Here is a 23485-nt window from a genome sequence, read left to right as displayed (position 1 = left end):
GTGGGTTGGTGTCAGATTTTTTCATCTCATAATACTCCTGCGAAACGCCTTGGTTCACTCGGTTTCATTATGTTAAAGGCGCTATATAAATACAAGTTGTTGTTGAATATAAGAGTGCTCAAGAACAATTATGGCAATTCTCCTTTAAACAAAGTTGCATATTATTGAGGGGGTGATTTATAAAAAATATTTTCCTCAATAATGATATATTTGCACAGATGTGGGTCAAATAAAATCTGGTAACGTGTGGGAGTTACTGCTATGAACAACTGAGGAAGTAGGAACGGAGGACGGTGAGGGGGCAGCTGTGCAAGAGGATCCCACGGTCATCAGCTAATTCAACAGATTGTGGAGGCACTTTTATTGATGTACAGCTTTCAGGCTTCACCTCTCTGCCCCCACCCCATACTTTTTAAATTTTCGCAGCATGATTTCAAATGCTGACTGACTGCACCGAAGAGAATGTTGATTCCTAACTCGGAGATGGCTGCAAGCAAAACATGTTGCCATGCTGTGAGGAAACACCGCTCTCATTGATCTCACAGCTGAGAAAATACTTGAAAATATTTGTTCAAGTAGATAAGTGTTTGAGAACACCCAAGTTTCAGTCGTGCTGACAGAAGTATCACTATGAGCCCAATATTGACGTCAAGTCTGTTCTGTTTAATGCTGTTTTGAAACACGATAATTAATCTGCCCAGCAGGACAGCCATACAGTTTTAATGAGCGTCTCTCTGATTTTTTTCCTAGAAAATGGTTAAGCAACAATGGCAAGTTTAGAAAGTTGGATACAATTTTACAACTGTGGAGAAAAACGAAGAAGAATACTGCACTGTTTTCATATAATCAATAAACTGAAGCTGACAACACATGAAGGATGTCGACAAAACAGAGATCCACTACAGGCTACCCTACAATAAATATTTCTGTATTTACAAAGGTACCATCTTCAAAGCAGAGATACAAAGGAAAATCGCAAATGCTGGATGCACACAGCAGATCTGACAGCGTGTGAATGTGAGAAGAGAGGCTATTGATACAGGTGGAGTTTTCCGGCTGGTCCCTCGGCGACCATTTCACCGATCTGGGCAGGCATGGATGGAAACATGCTTGAGGACACATTCTGCAAGGCTCCCACCTCCTTCATTTCTCAGAGGGTGTACCCAGCAGCCTAAAATGTGCCCATCACGGTGCATGCAAATGTATTTAAATTAGGAGTACAGCCACCGTTGTTGGTCCCAAATTGAACATTAAACACTTGGGCCACCCTTTAACGTACGTAAACTTGAAGTGATCCAAAACTCAGTTTCCCGTGTCCTAACTCGCACCAAGTCCTGCTCACCCATCACCCCTGTGCTCGCTGACCTACATTGGCTTTCGGTTAAGCAACGCCTCGATTTCAAAATTCTCACCCTTATTTTCAAACCCCTCCATAGCCTCGCCCCTCCCTATCTCTGTAATCTCCTCCAGCCCCCAGTAAGGAGTCCATCTCCTGCATATAAATGACCCAGGGGCCAGAAATACAGGTGGATCAGGGGGCAGAAGTCTCGCTGTGCCAGAGATACATCCCCATTGGAAAATCCAGGACCTGATGTCAACACAGATAAAAGACTCTCTCAGAGGGAAGGAACCATTATTCGCTGCTGTCCCTGCCCTCACTCCTATAAATGCTATCCTGTTTGCTCTGTGGTAGTACTGATTAGTTTCTATCTCAACTTTTTTGCTCTCAGCTGCTGACTGACCTCCTGTATATTTCCAACATTTGGAGCTTTTGCTTTCTAAATTCCTACCATTTGGATGTGAATAAGGTGCCAGAGATTCATACAAGAGTATGAACACTTCCTTAATGCTTAGAACAGCCTCTCTAGTCCTCACCCAAGACTAAAGATAAACCCATGAAAGAACTGCTAACTGTAATACGCATACTTTTTTATAGTTTTATATATACTCTGATCCTGTTTTCACTTCATAATTTAAGTCTCCTGAATGGCAAAACTAAGGAAATATGGCTGTCTTCTTTGTAGCTGTCTGATAATTACAGTTGGAATAAGATGAATTTCTCAGCACAGCTTTTGCTGGGCAGGAGGGGAAAGGGGAGATTTGCTTTGGTGGTATGGTGTGGAGGGATTACCTACCCGATAGATCTTCTTTCTTCCAATTGAGGCATCACTAGTACACCTAGTTGGTTATATTCCAAATATTAAAAATTGAAAAGGACAACTTCCTTTTAAGATGTCATGCACATGGTCGTCACCAATTTGTTGTAGTACTAAAGCGTGCTTTCACATCTTCAGGACTCTGGTTTCCTTTGAGCCAAATACTGAAGAAGAAGACGGGAATGACACCGAATTATGTTGCATCCCAAGCAAGGAAATGAGGCTGTTGGGGTGCATATCTGTGAAGGGTACTTCAGTTCAAAGAATGAAGAAAACCTTGTTCTCTTTTCTCAACATTCTCCAAATACTACAGGGACTGACCAAATATTGGGCTCAATTTTCCCCATGCCGTTTTTTTGGCGTATTTCAAGAGTTATGCCGTTTTTTGGAGCCTGACAACTCCAAAAAAAAGTGAAAGTTTCCCCATTCTAATTTTTGAAATTGGCGCCGCACAGCCTGTCCTTTAGCTTCAGGGGGTGGAGCCTAATGTCTGCGCAGAAAAAACTATTCCCCCCCCCCTTCTCGAAAAAAAGACGTTTTTTACGTGACTGCCCAGTACAGCTCCCAGTCTGCATTCAGCCATTTTTAAAGAGCCAGTTGTGTGCGAGAACCTTAATTCTGAGTGGTGTGAGAGAATTTAAAATCAGAGCTGCAACATGCAACGCGGCTCAAGGACCAAGAATTTCTCACAGGACGAAGTGGAGGCCCTGGTTACTGTAATTGAGACCAGATGGCACGAGCTGGACACCAGCAGAGGTCAAATAAAAGTTTCACCAAAAGAAATGAAGAAACGCTGAAACCAACTTTCACAAGATTACTGTGCAATGTGACCACCCCGATGTCTGGAGGCCAGTGCAGAAAGAAGGGGCAGAACCTTGATGAAGCAGTTAGTGCAAGTAATATTTTAGTTTGTTCATTGTAAGTACAATTGTAAATGTGACTATCTCTGTGAATGTTTAAAATGTATAGAGACATTGAAGTTGAGAACGTGGGAATTGTATAGGGACAGTATAAGCTAACAAAGAATTCATGGAGGAATAGCCATGACATCTCGGACTCGAGACTGCGAAATGTTACAACGCTAACACATATTGAAACAAAACCCACAGCTTGCAGAAAAACCTCAAGGTCTTATTAAATCATGTTATTAACCTGAAACATTAACAGAAGGTCTTTGTTTAAAATCAGATCATACTTAGGTCGGCTTATGAGTGGACAAAGGGAAAGAGGGACCAAAAGAGATAGGTTGAACTAGGATGTCACTCTACCCCTATCTTGTTATCTTTTGCCGAGAATGTATAACTGTTGTCGCTTTACGATGTTACTTCACTTATCCGTAGGGAGTGTGTACGCTCGATCGAGAATGTATATCCCCTGTCTGATACGTCTTTCCGGCCGGTAAAATAAAGACTGCTTTGTTCAAAGCACAAGAGGTATTCGACTCAGTAATTTTACTGAACCAGATTGAGAGAAAAGAATCCACATTTACATCTCCATGTCCCACCCAGCAGAAAGATACCCTCTCTAAATCATAATATTTTCATCTTTGCAGAGGAAGGTGGCACACAACAAGAGAAAGAAAACTCAAACAGTGGTGAGGCCCGGCAAATCTGCACCCACTGACACCCGTGGAAGATAGGGTCGCTACTTTGATAGGTCCTGCCTGCAGAAAAGCAACCACCACTGCACAAGCTGGGCCCACACTCAAAAGAGAGGGCAAGTCCTTCAAATACCAGTCTGGCTTTGCTAAATGTTAAGTACTGTGCGGACTAGCCATGCTTTGGTTCATGGGGATTCTCAGTCAGCTACACTTCAGTTGATGCAATGCGCTGTCATTCATTGTGGTCTTTCAAATGAGCCTGCTGCCTGCGCTGTGTACGAGCCTACTCATGCCATCCTGCCCCCTCCTCTGCTGCGAACCATTTGTGTGTTATATTTTGCAGAGCTTGAGCCAACCCTGATGAGGCTGAAGCCGATGCAGAAGAAAATTCAGACGCAGACGAGTCAGAAGAGGAGAACATCTTCCAATCCGACCTACCAGACCAAGAGCATGGGGGTCAGGGTGAGGGGGAGGATGAAGCCCCCACTGTTGTACTCACTCTGGAGGCGGCTCTGTTGCCGTCATTGAGGTGCCAGCCCCTTTCCCGAGTGGTACAAGTGTTGGAACATTTCATGGTTTCACACAGTCTGAGGCTGCGGGTGTTCCGGTGGGGTGCAGCAAGCCACATCCAAGGCCCCACCGTCCGAGGCTGCGGGTCCCAGTGGGATGCAGCGACGGGAAGCTCTCTTGAGGTGCAGAATGTAACATATGTGGTTCAGATGATGGCAATGAATGGGGAGAGCATTGACCTTACCCGATCACTCCTGGACACCATCAGTGGTGTGGGTGATGAGGTATCGGGACTGTCGGGAGAAGTAACAACACTCTCACGAGAAATGGGAACACTGTCCGGCCACATTAGGGATGGAATATCACAGGTAGCTGATACACTGTCGGTGAACATTAGGGAGGGAATGTTTCAGGTAGTTGAGACGCTGTCGGGGAACACGAGGGAGGGAATGTCGGAGGTAGCTGCTGCAATAAGGGAACACGCCTGGACCCCGCGGCCATTGACGGAATCAAGTGCCACTCCCACTCCAATCCCCAGATCAATCTCTGAAGAGGCCCAAGCCGGTCCTTCCACATTACAGCCTGCCCATGCCCCCCATGAAGAAGTGCGCATTACCCAAGATGCTCGAAAGAATAAGCTTGGTACCAATCTAAGAAACGCTGCGCCACTGCTTGCGGGCAGGGGTGATGTCACCTAGCCCAAGCGCAGCGGGCAATCTTAGACTAAGGTGGAGGAGAGATGGGTGCAGCCTTGCTTTGCTGCTGCTGTTACTGTTGTATCTGATCTCAAATTAAAAGAGTTTTGTAAGAGATGTAAATTTACAAGTTTAAAAGTTGGTAAGTGATCTTAAAGTTTCTAAGTGATCTTAACTGAATACTTTAAAGTTTGATTCAAGAATATTTTTATTAAAGTTAAGTACTAACAAGTGTTAAACTTTTGAATAAAATATATTTTAAATTATAACTGAATCATTTTCATTATTTGTTCTATTAACACAACACAACATTATGGGACAGGTCCAAACAGTAAACACGGTCCATTTGGAATAGTTGCCGCTGAGCCTCCAGGCAACAAAGTGTTCACGGATGAGCTGCTGGCGCAAGTCTCGAGCAATCGTTAAAGGGGCACGACGGCCCACCCTCCTCCGCCGTCGTGCTCCGGGTTCAGGTCGTTGCATGGCTTCCTCGTCCTCCTCCTCCTCCTCCTCATCTGCATCTACCTCCTCATCATCAACCACTCTCACATCAGGTGGATCTTCTACTACCAGCTGCTGCTGCCTCATGATGGCTAAGTTATGCAGCATGCAGCAGGCAACAGTGAACTGACCAACAATCTCAGAGGAGTATTCCAAGTAGCCTCCGGAATGGTCCAAGCATTGGAAACACTGTTTCAAGATGCCAATGGTCCTCTCTATTGTGCTGCGCGTCGCAATGTGCAACATGATGTATTCCCGGTCAGCTTCTGTCCGGGTTACGCGTAGAGGCGTCATGAGCCAAGTGGCTCATATCTGAAACATGGCAGATATAACGGCCTCAGTAAGGATGAACTCATCATGGGTGCTCCCAGGGTATCTCTCATCAACTGCCATGATGCGCTGCATGTCGTCACAGACAAGCCGCACGAGTGGAAGCCTTTTCTGTTCCTGTACATCTCGGAATCCTCCAAAGGTGCTCGCAAGGCGATGTGGGTACAATCAATGCAGCCCTGTACCTTTGGGAAGCCAGCAATCCTGGAGAAGTCCACAGCCCTGTCACGCATTGCCTGGGTGGTCATGGGGAACTTTATGTAGTCATTCCTCCAGGCATATAGTACAGCAGTCATCTGCCGAATGCAGATATGTGTTGCACGTTGAGAAATGGCACACACATCCCCAGTTGTGGCCTGGAATAATCCAGATGCATAAAATGGAAGTGCAGCTGTAACCTTTACTTCAACTGACAAAGCAGTCCTCCTGAAGTTTCTAGGTTGCAGGTCTGCTTTTATTAACTCACAGATCTTTGTTACAACTTCCTTGCAGAAACGCAGCCTTCTCTCACAGTCTGCATCACTCAGGTGCAGGTATGAATGCCTGTCTCGATATACCCGATGTGGGTCAGGCCTCCTGCCCATCATCCTACGTGCTCAGAGGTTCCTCAGGTGATGATACCAAATCAATCTTCTCCTCCGCAGCACCATTATGCAGAAGGCTTGTACGAGGTATGGCACTGTCGATATTGCCCCCATAATTTAATTGTAGCTTTGCAAGAAGCTCAAAACAGTAGGACAAAGCACTCACACCACCTTTTTTCTCTCTCTCCAAGGTGCACGCACTAGTATGGACCACACCCTGGTCTGCGCATGCGCAATAGGCTTGCTTAGAACGGGAAGCTAGGCATTCAATGAAGACATGTGGAGCAACAAAGTCTAATGCAATTCTTTAATTTTTGATTTTTTTCAAAGTACTGCCCCACCACCGAACGTCTCCTCACCGGTTTCCAGGGTCGGATCGTCGGCTGGCAGAATCGCTCCCCCACCCCGGGCTTCTTTTGAAGCTGCTGTATAGCCTAAGGGTTCTCTTCCCTTATATAAGTGGCAGGCAGTTCAGTTTGGCTTCCACCACAGCCCACCCTACCCCTCCTGGGTTTCTTTTGAAGCCGAGCCCTGAGCCCGGGTGAGGGAGCAATTCTGCTGGCCAACGCTCCAACCCTCGAGCTTGGTGAGGAGACATTTGGTGGTGGCGTGGTACTTTGAAAAAAATCAAAAAAATTAAAGAATTGCATAAGACTTCTATTTTCTCCCTTTTGACTTTGAAACAATTAAGATTTATGATGCATATTCTTTGCCTTCTTGACTCCCTCCAAAACTTCGCCTCAAAACAATGGTGTCTTTCTGCGCCGATTTTGTAATGTGCGCTTCTTTTTCCTAAGTGCCCTGAAGGTTGTTTGGGAGTGGTCACATACGCTGTCTTAAGAAAAATGTACGTTGGCCAAACTTGCTTAAATGTGGAAAAACTGGCGCAGACATCAGGTTACACCCACTATGATGCAAAAAAACGTAACCTAAAAGAATCATACCTAACTGAATTGTGCTGGCACAGAAACTTTGGGGAAACTGAGAGATTTGAATTTACTCCACAAAAAACGGTGCACGCCAAGAAAACGGCGCAGATAATTAGGGAAAATTGAGCCCAAGATAATTTAAAAAAACAAAAGAGAGGTGTGGCTCACAAGAGCTGCCATTTTGGCTTTCAGAATAGATTTTGCAAAATTTAAATCAGCTGCTCTAAACAGTCCTGTTTCATAAACATATAAACTACTCCAGACAGCCGCTCAAACATATCTTCAATCTAGACCTCTTTGATGCATTCCAATGACGTGAAGAGGAGCCTTGTGGAATGCCCCTTGACCAAGTCCGAAATTTTCCTACCTGCCAGATGATCCCAATGAATCGGTGGGTCGAAAGAGGCCGAACTCCAAGCCATCGTCAACACCTTCACCGAGGCGTACGAAAGCATGGGCCTTACACTAAACATCCATAAGACAAAGGTCCTCCACCAACCTGACCCCGCCATATAGCGCTGACCCCCCCGGTCATCAAAATCCACGGCGCGGCCTTGGACAATGTAGACCATTTTCCATACCTCGGCAGCCCACTATCAGCAACGGCAGACATCAATGACGAGGTCCAACACTGCTTCCAGTATGCCAGCGCAGCCTTCAGTCGCCTGAGGAAGAGAGTATTTGAAGACCAGGACCTCAAATCTGGCACCAAGCTTATGGCCTACAGGGCAGTAGTGATACCCACCCTCCTGTATGGTTCAGAGACGTGGACTATATACAGCAGACATCTCAAAGCGCTGGAGAAGTACCACCAACGCTGCCTCCGCAAGATCCTGCAAATCCATTGGCAGGATATAGGCACTCAGTGTTCTCGCTCAGGCCAACATCCCCAGCATCGAAGCACTGACCACGCTTGACCAGCTCCGTTGGGCGGGCCACATTGTCCACATGCCCGACACAAGACTCCCTAAGCAAGCGCTCTACTCGGAACTCCTACACAGCAAGCGAGCCCCTGGTGGGCAGAGGAAACATTTCAAGAACACCCTCAAAGCCTCCTTGATAAAGTGCAACATCCCCAGCGGCAGCTAGGAATCCCTGGCCCAAGACCGCCCAAAATGGAGGAAGAGCATCTGGGAGGACGCTGAGCACCTCGAGTGTCGTCGCCGAGAGCATGCAGAAACAGCGTGCAGCAAACCAGGCTCCCCATCTACCCTTTCCTTCAACCACTGTCTGCCCCACCTGTGATAGAGACTGTAATTCCCACATTGGATTGTACAGCCACCTGAGAACTCACTCAGTGGAAGCAAGTCTTCCTTGCTTTCGAAGGACTGCCTATGATGATGATGATAGTCAACACATAAGTTATAACCAAAAGCTGACCAACAATGATGAACTGGTAACAATAAGGGCTGAGGTGGGGTGGTTCAATCAAGATAGGACTCAATAGGGTACAGACCAAGAAAGGGCTGGCGAATAATGGCATAAGAAGTTTGCAGCAAAAAGTACAATTGGAAAAATTTAAACAGCTTGAAGAAATTTCAATGAAATTTCTGACTTATAAGTTCAAAGAATGCAGAAAAGGATCTGGAAATGTTTATACCATTTAAAAAAAAACATAAATGGAGATTCTAACATTTTCTGTTATGGGAGACAACAGATTAATCTGCTGCCAACAATAATGGAGAATGAACTAATGGTTGCTAACTAAAGCAGAGACTCTTACACAGCGGAGCATGGGAAGACCACATAGCCACTCCAGCCATGATTTTCTTAAAGGGATAATTGGCTGAGATGATTTTTTCCCCACTGGCTGAAGGCCTCTGTAGATGCTGAACAAATTATGAATAATCCTCAGTTAAATCAATTCCAGTTTTCTTAGAAATGGTCTGCTTTGTCAACATAAGAGTGCTCCTGATCATTCGTAATGCTATTGGGCAGCCCTTGGCGCAGTATAGAGGGAGTTAACTGAGCCAGTGAGCTTGGTTTCTCAACTCCTCTTCTTCCTCTAACCACCATGTGGGTCCATTGAACCCTTGCACCAATTTTCTCTTTCATTTCAAACTGCTCCACTTCAAATCAATCTCCTCAGTTATAGCGATTCTAGTGATTCATTTGAATTTTTCGTTGCCAATCTTTCCAATTCTTTGTCAAATCACAAACGCCAGAGGTCACCTTGCACACATCAAGGATCACTCTGCGCCAATGCTCTTAGCCAAAAGGCCGAGAGCCACTGCACCGTTCCTGGAAGTACTGCAATACCAGGTTCGTGCCATGGAGGTGGATGGGTCAGGCCCCCCCACACACCTCCGTGGAGGTGGATGGGTCAATCCACCCCACCCACCTCCTATTTCCAAAAAGCATAGGAGAACCACCTTCCTGATCCAGGGAGAACCACTTTGGGGTCATGGTTACTCCCCTGTCAGGTCAGTTACGCATGATCTTAGCCAAAAGGCCGAGAAATACTACTTTTGCAACAAGACAGGTGCAAGCCACAAATGTACTTGATTCAGATGTGTATGTTTCAACAACAACTTTTATTTATAGAACGCCTTTAACGTAGTAAAACATTCCAAGGTGCTTCACAAGGGTATTATAAGATAAAAACTTGACACCGAGCCACATAAGAAATTACAGATCAAAGAGCTGGGTTTTAAGGTGCGTCTTAAAGGTGGAGAGGTTTAGGGAAGGAGTTCCAAAGCCTAAGCAGCTGAAGGCATGGCTATCGATGGTTGAGCGATTATAATAAGGGATGCTCAAGAACGCAGAATTTGAGGAGGCGCAGATATCTCAGGGGGGGGTTGTGAAGTGAATGAGATTACAGAGATAGGGAGGGCGATGTTTCTGCAGTGTTCGCTAATTTATAACATTAGACGTTTGAAAATATAATGTAATTCTGTGTCTCAGTGTACTATATACTGGATAACAAGATCGCCATTTCAGATTCCAGACTTCTTCAAATATAAACAAAACAGAAGAAAGCCGCTGTACATGCGAAGGAAGTGAATCATACAGAATTTCATTGCACACACATATTTCTTACCTGCTGTCACTATATGGCTCTGGATTCCCTCCATGCAGACACAGACAAGCCTGAAAATTATTTCCAGAAATATTCTGTACAACATTGCAGGTGAGTGAGAGTTATCAGGATCTTTCTCATGCCTAAGAAATTATCCGTGACTCAATACCAGCCATTGTAGTCAAGGGTGCGAGCCAAAGAGCTGCTCAACATTTCCGGAGGTAAAATTGGTCAGTTCTCTCTAGATTTAATGCCTTGACAACTTACCCAGGAAGGGAAAAGGGAAAAGAAATTTAAGTTACATTGTCCTCCAATATGTCTGTTACCCATCATTCTTTGTCAGGGGGGAGGGAGGCGCTCGGTCATGGCGGGGGGAGGAAGGAGAAAGAGGTGGGGCACAGATTCCTTGCGGGACCCTGAGGAATAATGCTGTTCCTCCTGATCTCCACGAAGCTCTTCATTTCACTTACCGTGCCCTTTTCTAGCCACATTGCTGCTTCACGCCATGTCTCACTGGCGGCCTTGGTACGTGCAGGCCTCCTGCGATTTGAAGTTAAAATCACGTCAATAACTTCAATTGGCCGTGACTTTCACATTTTAATTGGGCCCCCGCCTCCTGTGTGGTAGACAGCCTCTATGCTGCTGGGATCCGGGCCGGGGAGAGGGGGGGGGGGGGGGGGGGAAGGGAGGCAGGAATGCCCGGCCACCATTTTAATGCCCCCGGCCACCATTTTAATGCCAACCCCCACCTCCCACCTTGCCAGGCCGGCTGGGTTAAAATTAGGCCTATGTTTCTTAGCTGTATAAAACAGACACTAAGCACAGCTGTGGATTATCAGTGGATGACATGGTTGAATGGATAATGGTGTACATTGGGATACTGAACCTGAAGTAATACTGCATTACTTGACATACTGTAGTGTTATAAAGTTTACTGCCATAACCGATTATGGGTTAGTACAAGCAGTATAAATGACAATAGAGAGATGAGGAAAAGTAATATAATGACTGCAAGTAAAGTTGGAAGCCTAGCTAGCAAATCAAATTCTACAGGTTCCTCCAATTTAAAAATGGTGTGTAGGAGAGCATCGTATACTGAGTCACACTTAACTTTATGTTGCAACTCCAACATTTTCTTGTAATGTAATGTCTCTTTCTTCTCCCTTCCATAGAAGGGGCTATAATACAAAGTTGAAGTTTTCTGTCAATTAGCAAGAATATCCATGGAGTCTGATTAAAGCAAGTGATCACAGGGCTTGGTGCCAGTTGCCCACTCTCTGAACCGGTCACAAATTAATTCTGATGAAAGAATTCAGATGCAAAAAAAACACTGCTGCAATGAATTGTTTCTAATTAATTAGCCATCAGCTATCACTTTGACAAAGTTACTTTGGCAGGGCTGCTTGTGCAGACACAGCTAATACGTCCATTCTGCTCAAGTGAATTCTGAAACCTAATGTCAAGACCCGATGTGGATTCCAAGGCATGGCGTGTTAGGTTTACCATCAGTATGCATGCTAGTTGTGTAACTTTGGACTGGTTTACAGGAACTAAAAGCTGTCGGAGTGTTTTAGCGAGAGCTGCTGACAGTACTGTTAAAGAAACTTCTAGTTGTTTAAGCATTGCATTTCATCAACGCTGCCAGATACTTGGCGTCTCTAGTGCGTGCAACACAAAGTGATGTTTGTGGGCGATTTTCCCATAGAGTTGAGTTCCTAATTACTGTCACGCCACTGTGGCCAGGCATCAACACAGGCCAGGTACTTATCCAGAGGGAGAGAGCCATGCTTAGGTCACTGACGCACACCATTAAAGTTGGTTTCAGAATATAAATGACTTGATTGCAAAACGTGAAACAAAGTAAACAGCAGAGGAAGAAATGTTCTTTTCATTAAATCAAGCTACCTACTCATCAAATTTGCTAACCTGATCCAAAATAAACTTAGCATCCAAGTCACAGATCTTAAGAACCTGTTCCTTCAGACTGCTGCACCATGGTGTTTCTATCAAACCGAGACTAACACGAGAAACAAAAGAACACACCATGTCCAGAATTGAAAAGTATTATTCTGAGCAACAACAACTTCTCTTCCTTCTCTTCTTAGGAAATCCCTCGGAGTCGAGGATGACTTGCTTCCGCACTAAAAATGAGTTCTCAGGTGACTGATGAGTCTGATGCGGGACTTACAGTCTGTCATAGGTGGGGCAGACGATGATTGAAGGAACGGGTGGGTGGGGTGCTTGGGTTGCCGTGCGCTCCTTCTGTTGTCTACGCTTGGCTTCAGCTTGCTCCGGCAAAGAGATTCGAGGTGTTCGGCGTCTTCCCAGATGCTTTTCCTCCACTTTGAGCGTCCTTGGGCCAGTGATTCCCAGGTGTTGGTGGGGATGTTGTACTTTTTCAAGGAGGCTTTGAGGGTGTCATTGAAGCATTTCCTCTGCTCACCTGGGGCTCGCTTGCTGTGTCGGAGCTCTGAGTAGAGCGCTTGTTTTGGGAGTCTTGTATCAGGCATGTGGACGATGTGGTCCGTCCAAGGGAGCTGATCGATATGGTCAATGCTTCGATGCTGGGGATGTTGGCCTGAGTGAGAACACTGACATTGGTGCGTCTATCCTGCCAATAGATTTGCAGGATCTTGGGCAGGTAGCGTTGGTGGTACTTCTCCAGTGTTTTGAGATGCCTGCTGTACATAGTTCATGTCTCTAGTCCATGTCTCTGAACCATACAACAACAAATTGCAATGATATAACGCCTTTACCGTCGTAAAACATTCCAAAGTGCTTCACAAGAGCGTCAAATAAAATGTGTCATCGAGCCACATAAGGACAAATAAGCTTGGTCAAAGAGGTAGGTCTTAAGAAACCTCTTAAAGGAGAGAGATATAGAGAGGCAGTGAGATTAAGGGAGGGAATTCCAGAGCTTAGGGCCTCGGCAGCTGAAGGCACGGCCGCAAATGGTGGAGTGACTAAAATCAGGGATATGCAAGATGTGAATCGGAGGAGCGGAGTCATCTTAGTGGGTTGTAGGGCCGGAGGAGGTTACAGCGATAGAAATAGCAGTTGATGTATGCTTTTCTTTGTAAGCATATAATAGGCTTTAAAAAATATATACAATCCAGATAAGAACCGTTTACATACCTGTATTTTAAAAAACAATCACAAAAAAGAATTGACATCAATTTCCTGTGTAACTGAACAAGTACATTTTCTTTAATGTTCTGCATTACATTAATTGCCCTGTATTTTTAAAACTGCAACCACTGTGAATACGGCTTCCCGAGAATGTAAAGTTATCCATTGGTCCTCCTCACCTATATGGAATACACACATGTCTTGCATCTCAAATGATTAAATATTAAGATTAAATATGCCACACTTGAAACGGTTAACTGTGCCTACTATATAATCACACTTGCATCTGTTTGATTGGCTCAAATATCATTCATAACTCACAAATGTACAACTTTAAAAAAACATATTAAAAGAATGAAAGCCAGTAATTTCCTGCTGATGTCAATAATTTGGTGGCTCCCCCAAGAAAAGTTAGGAATTCATAGGCAGCTGTCAATCTACAGCAATTTCCCCCTCCCCCAAAATTCCTTCAGTATAGCCACAGAGAGACCTCAGGATGGTGCCTATTTACAGCCCACAGGGAGCAGGCAGAAAATCAGACTACTGCTCTACTGCAGATTTACTTTGTGGTCTCCCAGGGACAGGCAAGGTTAAACATAGAGCCACCTCAACAGCAACCACCTTTATTCAAGGCATTCCTTTATACCTATTAGAGATATCAATATACAAGTACTTCACACATTATCTAATTCATTGTGCACCACATGGTATATGGTTTCTGCTGCTATAAAACTTACTGATGTACCCTGAGCAATAACAGGATATTCGGGAGCGAACATGTGAGAATCCATTACCTGTGTAAAATTCATGCCAAGTGTTTAGCTTATCTTCCCCCAAAGCTGCATCTAATGCTTTGCTTTTGGCAGCTGTGAGACACGAAAATATAGTAAGAGCATCTCAATATAAAGTGAATAGCAACGTAGCTAAGGCCAGAAACGGAACTGTAAGACTATGGATTACGTATGATCAAATGGAATATGGTGGCTCCTGTACTATTGAAACCAAGAATGCATAATCTGTGGGTGCAATGTATTTGGGGTTGTCTAGTAGATTGTCTTTTTTATTTGATTTCTCCAGAGGAGGTGGATATATATGCTGGAGTTTCCTTTAATTACCCTTGAAAGTTAGGGACAAGTTGTAAAGAATTTTTCCTCTGGAGACTAGAGTACATAATCGAGCAGATTTTACATGATTTGTGGAAAGAGGGGTAATGATGAAGTGAATGGTCTTTTTCACTTCTTGCTTTCGTGTGGCTGAGGGCCAACATTTCATATGGGGTCATGTATGCTATTTTCTGCACTGGTGCATATAAAGGGAAGATCCGATATGAACGAAACAGAGGGAGAGATACTGCTACACGCTTCAAGCTGTTGAGGCCAGGTCGATTGAAAATGTCAAAACTGAGATTGATAGATTTTTGTTAGGCAAGGGTATTACAAGGAATTATTGCGCAAGAGGCTCGAGGGGCTGAATGGTCTACTTCTGTTTCTATGTCCCAATGAATGTTCCTACAAATGCTCCTGGTACGTATATAAATGTTTTAAAATGTGGCTGCCGATTAAAAGTACTTGATTTTAAAAATCTGGTTAGAATCTATTTTGTGAACAGGTATGAGATTGTGTCATGAAGCCACAGCTCTATTGGGCTGGATTTTAGTGGAAAAATAACAGTGTGTTAACCTCGCACGACGTTTTAATGTGTAAATAGGTCAACAAGTTCAGGGGATTAAGAGATACGGTGTGAGTTACGAATCTCCAGAACGTGCTGGTCGATTTACTCCATTCCGCTGTTTGCTTCGCTCAAACGGCATCTCGCCCGCAACTTCCCCATTATTTTTAAGAACTTGCTAGATTTGCACATTAATTATCCATTAAACTTGCCACAGAAGGTTAAGTCTGGTAATTAAGGGCACAAGTACCTTTTTAACAATGAGATAATTGTGAATGCAATGCCAATCAACTTCTTTGGCCCAGAAATTGAACAATTTAAACTGTGGAGTCTCATTGCTTTGGGTGGTAACCCAAATTTTAAAAAGGTCAAATTTTAATTTTAAAATGTTTTTATTTTTCCTTTGTCTATTTTTTTCCTTCTCTCTCTCAATCAAATCTTTCTTTCCCTCTGTGTATTTCTCTGTACCTCATTTGACACTAATTCAACCCCTTTCTCAGTCGTTCATATTCTTTCTCAACCCTTAAATCTCATTGTTTAAGGAGATACATTGTTGGTCCCACTGTTCTGGAGGAGCAGAAATTTTCTCCAATTGAATATTGAGAAGACATTGTTTTTGCTCCCCTCCACAAACTCCGTTCCCTAACCACTGACTCCATCCCTCTCCCCAACTCCTGTCTGAGGATGAACCAGACTATTCGCAATCTTGGTGTCATATTTGATCCTGAAATGAGCTTTCAAGCACATATCTGCAGCATAACTAAGACCGCCTATTTCCACCTCCATAACATTGCCCATCTCTGCCCTTGCCTCAGCTCATCCGCTGTTGAAGTCCTCATCCATGTTTTTGTTACCTCTGGACTTGACTATTCCAATGCACTCCTGACTGGCTCCCCACATTCTAGAGGTGATCCAAAACTCTGTTTCCTGTGTCCTAACTCGCACAAAGGCCCACTCACCTACCACCCCTGTGCTCGCTGACCTACATTGGCTTCCAGTTAAGCAATCCCTCCATGATCTCGCCCCTCCCTATCTCTGTAATTTCCCCCAGCAGCCGTCCCCGCCCCGCCCCCCCACCCCCCCGAGATGTCTGCACTCCTCTAATTCTGCCCTCTTGAGCATTCCTGATTATAATCGCTCAACCATTGGTGGCCGTGCCTTCTATTGCCTAGGCCCCAAGCTCTGGAACCCCCTGCCTAAACCTCTCTGCCTCTCTATCCTCCTTCAAGACGCTCCTTAAAACATACCTCTTTGACCAAGCTTTTAATCACCTGCGCTAACTTCTACTTGTACGACTCGGTGGCAAATTTTTATCTCATAATTCTCATGTGAAGTGCCTTGGGATGTTTCACTACGTTAAAGGCGCTATATAAATACAAGTTGTTGTTGTTGTTCACTAAGGTCCCAGATGCCCTGTTGCCCTTGCCAAGCCATTATCAGCCCACTCTTCCAGTAAATTACTATGTAAAACATTTTTGAGCTGGAGATGCAGAAAAATGTCTAGCAAATGAGACACACCACGAGATGCCCCACACCAGCAAGATCCGGCCCATACAAAAGCGAAATACTGCGGATGCTGGAATCTGAAATAAAAACAGAAAATGTTGCAAATCTCAGCGGGTCAGGCAGCATCTGTGGAGAGAGAAACAGAGTTAATGTTTCAAGTCGATGACCCTTTGTCAGAACTGGCAATAGTTCGAAATGTAACAGATTCTTAAGGAAATGCTGGGGCCCTGAAAGGGGAGTAGGGGGGGCGGTGGGAGAGGTGGAAAGAACAAAAGGGAAGTTCTGTGATAGGGTGGAAGGCAAAAGAGATTTGAGAGACAAAGGGGATGATGGCCGAATTGCGATGATAATGGCACAAGATAGGAAACAAAAGGTGAGTCTAGATAGGGTGTCTAAGATCCGGCCCATGTTTGGATGTCACTGGTGACCTGATGTAAAGAGCTGGTACCAGACATGAGCAGAAGGTCTCAAGTTGAACAGTGGTGACATGAAGTACAGCAAAGCATCAGGATTCTGGTCAAGGAGTCTCAACCTCAGAGTCAAGCAGCATAAACATGCTTATGAGGCAGAGCTCACACTTTTGCACTTTTACTTTTTAAACAAGCAAACCACCCCCCCCACCCCCATGTTCTAACTGCATGAACCATGTTTCGCAAAGCATTCAAAACCTAGATCATTTGCAGCCTGTGTGAAGCAAAACTATTGGTTGCTTCTCCCAAACAAGGCTTACAGCAATTATAATTCAGTCTTGTTAATCACAGGACACATTTCTCCAACAGAATAGCACTATTAATGGAATATGTCAGTCACATTTCAGGATTTTTTGACCAAGTTTTCAGATACTGAATTTGGAAGAAGAGTTACCTTAAAAATGTTGGGTTTTTAAAAACAAAATATATTCACAGAAGTCTAAATTAAAATAGGTAGTTAAAACACTAATGAGCTTGCTTTGATATACAGATTCTAAATAATGAACAATTTGTTTGCTTGTGTCAGCAAGTAATAAAAACCTCATAACCAAGTGTGTTAGGAAGTCTTTGGTTCCCTTCCGGCTGTGCACGGAGAGTGATTAGAAAAAGAGACAGAGGCATAGGCAAAATCCGCAAAGGCTGCAAGATTAGTCAGATTTTTAAAAAATAAATCAGAAAACTGAGAGTCAGTCAGAAATCCTCAAAAAGGTTTTATTTCAAATTTCCAGCATCAGCGGTATTTTGCTTTTGTATGAGAATGTAGGGGAGTAGTTCAGAGTTATTTTGTTTAAGTCAAACACGCGAAGCTTGACGCGTGTTATTTTGCATTTTGCATATTACACAAATAAAAGTTACAGATTGAACTGAGTGAGTTTGGCCATAACTGGTGCTCTACATGTTCACTTGCTTTGAAATAAAGCAGCTTAACGATTTATATCTGGCCTTGTTGGTTTCTCGGTTTGCTTGGCTCACCTTTCAGGAGAATCGAGCAGCACGTGTGCAACACATGAATATTCAGTTCAAATTACAACAAGATACTATTGTTACACCCAGGGCTACACTACTGTATAAAAAGACTTGCATTTATATAGTGCCATCCATGACCACTGGACGTCTCAAAGCGCTTTACAGCCAATTAAGTACTTTGGAATGTAGTCACTGTTGTAATGTGGGAAATGCGGCAGCCAACTTACACACAGCAAGCTCCCACAAACAGCAATGTGTGTCCACCTGAGAGGGCAGATAAGATGTCGGTTTAACGGCTCATCCGAAAGATGGCACCTCCGACAGTGCAGCACTCCCTCAACACTGCACTGGAATGTCAGCCTAGATTTATGTGCTCAAGTTCCTGGAGTGGGACTTGAACCCACAACCTTCTGACTCACAGGTGAGTGCGCTATCCACTGAGCCACTGCTGACACTAATGGGCAGTACATGGACACCCCTAAACATAACATACTCAGATTACTTATGAGCGAGACCATCACCTCTGTACCTGATCGAATACCAAAGGCAAGACCCTAAACTTGTGATAGCAGCAATGAATCACAATGCTTTGTTTCTAATCAAGATCTTGCAACTGACTCTTGAATTTCTGTTGGGGGAAGTGTGGAGACTGAGAGCAGTTGGGGTGGGCTTAAAGCTTGTGAGGATGAGGCTACACTGGTCCTGCTGGTGTTGCTTGAGGAGAGATTTGTTTTTTGATGTCAAACTTGTGCAATCTGTCTTTAGTTGTTCACTCTTTTATTTTGAGCGATTATCTCTATTTCTCTGTGTTACTCACTTCTTGTTTCTGTTGGTCTTCTCTTTTGACTTTATTTCAGTTCCACTTCCTCTCTCTCTCTCCCTATTGATCCATCCTGATGATTATTGCTCTCTTTTCTCTCCCTGTGATTCTGCTATTTGTTCTGTGTTTTACTCTCTATATCTCAATTTATCTCTGTTAATCTGGTCCTGTGCTGCTACCCTTTACAATGCTGTTAATCAACATCGTTTATTAGAATCTGAGACCAATCAATGATCTGACTTAAGTATTACTGGGGGTCCCATATTTGGCTGTGCCCCTGGGCCTGTGCCCTGTAGGCCTTGCATTAATCTGCCTCTATGACAGAGATTTCCACAGACTTGTACAATAATAGAGTTCAGTAAGTCTTACAAACCTTACATTACTAGATCTCAGTACAAGAATTGAGAGTGAATTAGAGATTGGTTTGGTTCAGGTTAAGTTATTTGGGAAACTCTTTAGAACCAGAGAGCTGTCCTCACTACCAAATAAAAACAAAAGAAAAACCAAGGATCAGAAAATGTCATTCACTTCCTTTGAAGCTCATCCCGCTACTAACTCTAACTCTCTCGTCATAGCATCCAACTTTATTCTGAACAGCTCTAGCGCTTTACCTGGTTTGGGTTTCTTTCTTTAAATAATCATAGGTCTACAAAGTATCATTCATTTCATTCTTTATTTTGCTGACTTTTTAAACAAAATATTTATTTAAAGAGTGAGGATAATTGTCAGGATGTGACTAGTGGTATCACACAGGGATCTGTGTTTGGGCCTCAACTATTCACAGTATTTATTAATGACTTAGATGATGGCATAGAAAGTCAGATATCCAAATTTGCCAATCTCACAAAGATAGTCGGTATTGCAGGTAGTATAGATGAAAGCATAATATTACAATGGGATATTGATAGGTTAAATGAATGGGCAAAACTGTGGCAAATGGATTTTAATGTAAGCAAATGTGAGGTCATCCACTTTGGACCTAAAATGGATAAAACAGGGTACTAAATGTTGGAGTCCATTATTAAAGAAGCAGCAGCAGGTCATTTGGAAAAGCAAAATTCGGTCAGGCAGAGTCAGCATGGATTTATGAAGGGGAAGTCATGTTTGACAAATTTGCTGGAATTCTTTGAGAATGTAACAAACAGGGTGGATAAAGGGGAACCAATGGATGTGTATTTGGACTTCCACAAGGCATTTGACAAGGTGCCACATAAAAGGTTACTGCACAAGATAAAAGTTCATGGGGTTGGGGGTAATATATTAGCATAGATAGAGGATTGGCTAACTAACAGAAAACAGTGTCGGGATATATGGTTCATTCTCTGGTTGGCAACCAGTAACTAGTGGGGTGCTGCAGGGATCAGTGCTGGCACCCCAACTATTTACAATCTATATTAACGACTTGGAAGAAGGGACTGAGTGTAACATAGCCAAGTTTGCTGACGATACAAAGATGGAGGAAAAAAAAAATCTGCAAAAGGACATAGACAGGCTAAGTGAGTGGGCAAAAATTTGACAGATGGAGTATAATGTTGGAAAGTGTGAGGTCATGCACTTTGACAGAAAAAAATCAGAGAGCAAGTTATTATTTAAATGGAGAAAGATTGAAAAGTGCTGTAGTATAGCGGGACCTGGGAATACTTGTGCATGAAACACGAAAGAATAGTATGCAGCTACAGCAAGTGATCAGGAAGGCCAATGATATCTTGGTCTTTATTGCAAAGGGGATGGAGTATAATAGCAGAGAAGTCTTGCTACAGCTATACAGGGTATTGGTGAGGCCACACCTAGAATACTGCGTGCAGGTTTGGTTTCCATATTTACGAGAGGATATACTTGCTTTGGAGACAGTTCAGAGGTTCACTAGGTTGCTTCCGGGGATGAGGGGGTTGACTTATGAGGAAAGGTTGAGTAGATTGGGCCTCTACTCATTGGAATTCAGAAGAATGAGAGGTGATCTTATCGAAACGTATAAGATTATGAGAGGGCTTGACAAGGTGGATGTAGAGAGGATGTTTCCACTGATGGGGGGAGACTAGAACTTGAGGGCACGATCTTAGAATAAGGGGCTGCCCATTTAAAACAGAGATGAGGAGAAATTTCTTCTCTCAGAGGGTTGTAAATCTGTGGAATTCGCTGCCTCAGAGAACTGTGGAAGCTGGGACATTGAATAAATTTAAGACAGAAATACACAGTTTCTTAAACGATAAGGGGATAAGGAGTTATGGGGAGCGGGCGAGGAAGTGGAGCTGAGTCCATGACCAGATCAGCCATGATCTTATTGAATGGCGGAGCAGGTTCGAGGTGCCGTATGGCCTACTCCTGTTCCTATTTCTTATGATACCCGGATTTCAAGGGTTAAGTTACGAGAGGAGCGATTACAAAAATTAGGGTTGTATTTCCTAAAATTGAGAAGGTTAAGGGGTGATCTGATCAAAGTTTTCAGGGTATCAAGGGGAACAGATAGGGTAGATAGAGAGAAACTAATTCTGCTGGTTGGGGATTCTAGGATTAGGGGGCATAAACTAAAAATTTGAGCCAGACCTTTCCAGGAGTGAAATTAGGAAACACTTCTATACACAAAGGAGAACAGAAGTTTGGAATTCTCTTCCGCAAACTGCAATTGATGCTAGATCAATTGTTAATTTTAAAACGGAGATTGATAGCTTTTTGTTAACCAAAGGTGTTAAGGGATATGGGCCAAAGGCAGGTATATGGAGTTAGATCACAGATCAGCTATGATCCCATTGAATGGCAGAACAGGCTCGAGGGGCTGAATGGCCTACTACTCCTGTTCCTATGTGCCATCAGTACCCAATGCTTAATATATATATTATATATCTATATATATCTTTTTAAAAATGGACGAAGTGGAATAAAAAGTTAATGATGGCTCTACTTTTTTTCTTCAAAGTGGTCGTGAAATTTCCTTTTTAAAGAGGGGAAATGCAATTTTAAGCTGTATATAAGGAGTATTTCTTATAATTTTTCTTCCACATATTTATCAACACATGCATTAATATATTTTCCAGATGTTTAGGATGAAAACATTTCCCCTCTGCATTATATTTCCGCTTTGCACTCTTTCCGTGGACAATGCAGGGTTACAGGGTATTGTGTTACATGTAAAAAAATAATTGGGTTGGGGAAGATGTTGATCATAGTTTGTAAACTGTTTCAGGTCTCTAAACACTTGGATGTTTTTAGCAGCACAGACTTGTATTGCGCAAGATGGCTTTAAAACAGTACCTCTAAAATAGTACTGGCTCATCAGAGTTAATGGCAAGGAATCTAGCCATGCAATTTCATTATTTCACTCAGCAATTTATGTTCCTCAACGTAAATTTATATCCATTTGAAGTTTACACATGAGATAGCAACATTTACTGCTCGAGTATAGAGCAAAACAAAGATAAATCTTCATCAATGTTGAAGAAAACAGCCATGATGGAAGATTGAGGTAATAAAATATCACAATTATTTATTGGCCATTTTTGTCTGTTCAGTAGTGAAAGTTTTAATAAACATTTCGTGAGGAAACCAGATTCCGTCAGTAAAGAATTTTGGACGTTGAAAGCCTAAATTCATCAAATTTAATGTGGGAACACGAACAGCTGCCCAAAATGGAAGTTCTCAATCGCCTCCCCACCCCCCGCCCCCCCCCAACAGGCCTTTCTATCTCGGGTTGGATCGGAGCTAAGGGCCCTGTTCATTCTCAAGAATTGCTGGCAGGTATAAACTAATCAAACCGACAAAATGCGAAAATTCCAGAAATCAGTTCATGATTTATAATCAACAATGCACATAATGGAACTGCACAAGAAAAAAAACACGAGGCAGCTTTGTAACTGAACCTGTACCTATGATCCCAAAGCTGTCAGTATAATGAGTGGAAGACAACATGCAATAACGGTGCCAGGATTAAACAACTCAAAATTCTGAATAAAGGTCAAGGTAACTTATTGTTTAGACACAACTGGTCCAAATTATGTATATGCATAATGAAAAATTGGAGGGAGTTCTGGTAAGGAGCAAAGATCCATCAAAATAAATAATAAAATTTTGCATTTGGTATGGTCATCCTCATTGATTTATATACAAATAGGATAGCACGCAAATAAGGAGAAATACAGGGACAATTACCTTTTTAGGTTGGTGTTTTATAGCGGCTAAATGAAGCAATATTCCTTTGTAAAAGTACATTTATTAGCCTATGTACATTAGGTACCTTGCACATAAGAGTTGAGAAGTCTTGTGTATATTGGTCCAAAAATGCATAACAAGTAGAATAAGATTCCACATTCACGAGTGGTTCTCAACTTGTTAACTATCACAGAGATACATTCGATTACCCATTTAGCCAAATGTTATTTAGGTTAAGGTTTCAGTGGGTAGCACACTCACCTGAGTTGGAAGGTTGTGGGTTCAAGTCCCATTCTGGGGGCTTGCGCACATAAATCTAGGCTGACACTTCAGTGCAGTGCTGAGGGTGTGCTGTACTGTTGGAGGTGCCACCTTTCGGATGAGACGTTAAACCGAGGCCGTGTCTGCTCTTTCAGGTGGACATAAAAGATGGCACTATTTTGAAGAAGAGCAGGGGAG

The 23485-nt window shown here is 43.3% G+C and overlaps 1 protein-coding gene and 1 pseudogene across 5 annotated transcripts in view; both read right to left on the bottom strand.

Annotated features, from left to right (window-relative positions):
• Positions 1 to 23485, bottom strand: part of rmdn3 (regulator of microtubule dynamics 3) — a 430747-nt gene that overhangs the window by 164478 nt on the left and 242784 nt on the right. The window lies entirely within an intron of this gene.
• On the bottom strand, positions 9531 to 9769 carry LOC139263612 (U2 spliceosomal RNA; annotated as a pseudogene).

Source organism: Pristiophorus japonicus, chromosome 4 (assembly GCF_044704955.1).
Source record: "Pristiophorus japonicus isolate sPriJap1 chromosome 4, sPriJap1.hap1, whole genome shotgun sequence".
Classification (NCBI taxonomy): Eukaryota; Metazoa; Chordata; class Chondrichthyes; family Pristiophoridae; genus Pristiophorus; species Pristiophorus japonicus.
The sequence above is the reverse complement of the archived record's forward strand: the minus strand, read 5'-3'. Positions and strand labels throughout refer to the sequence as shown.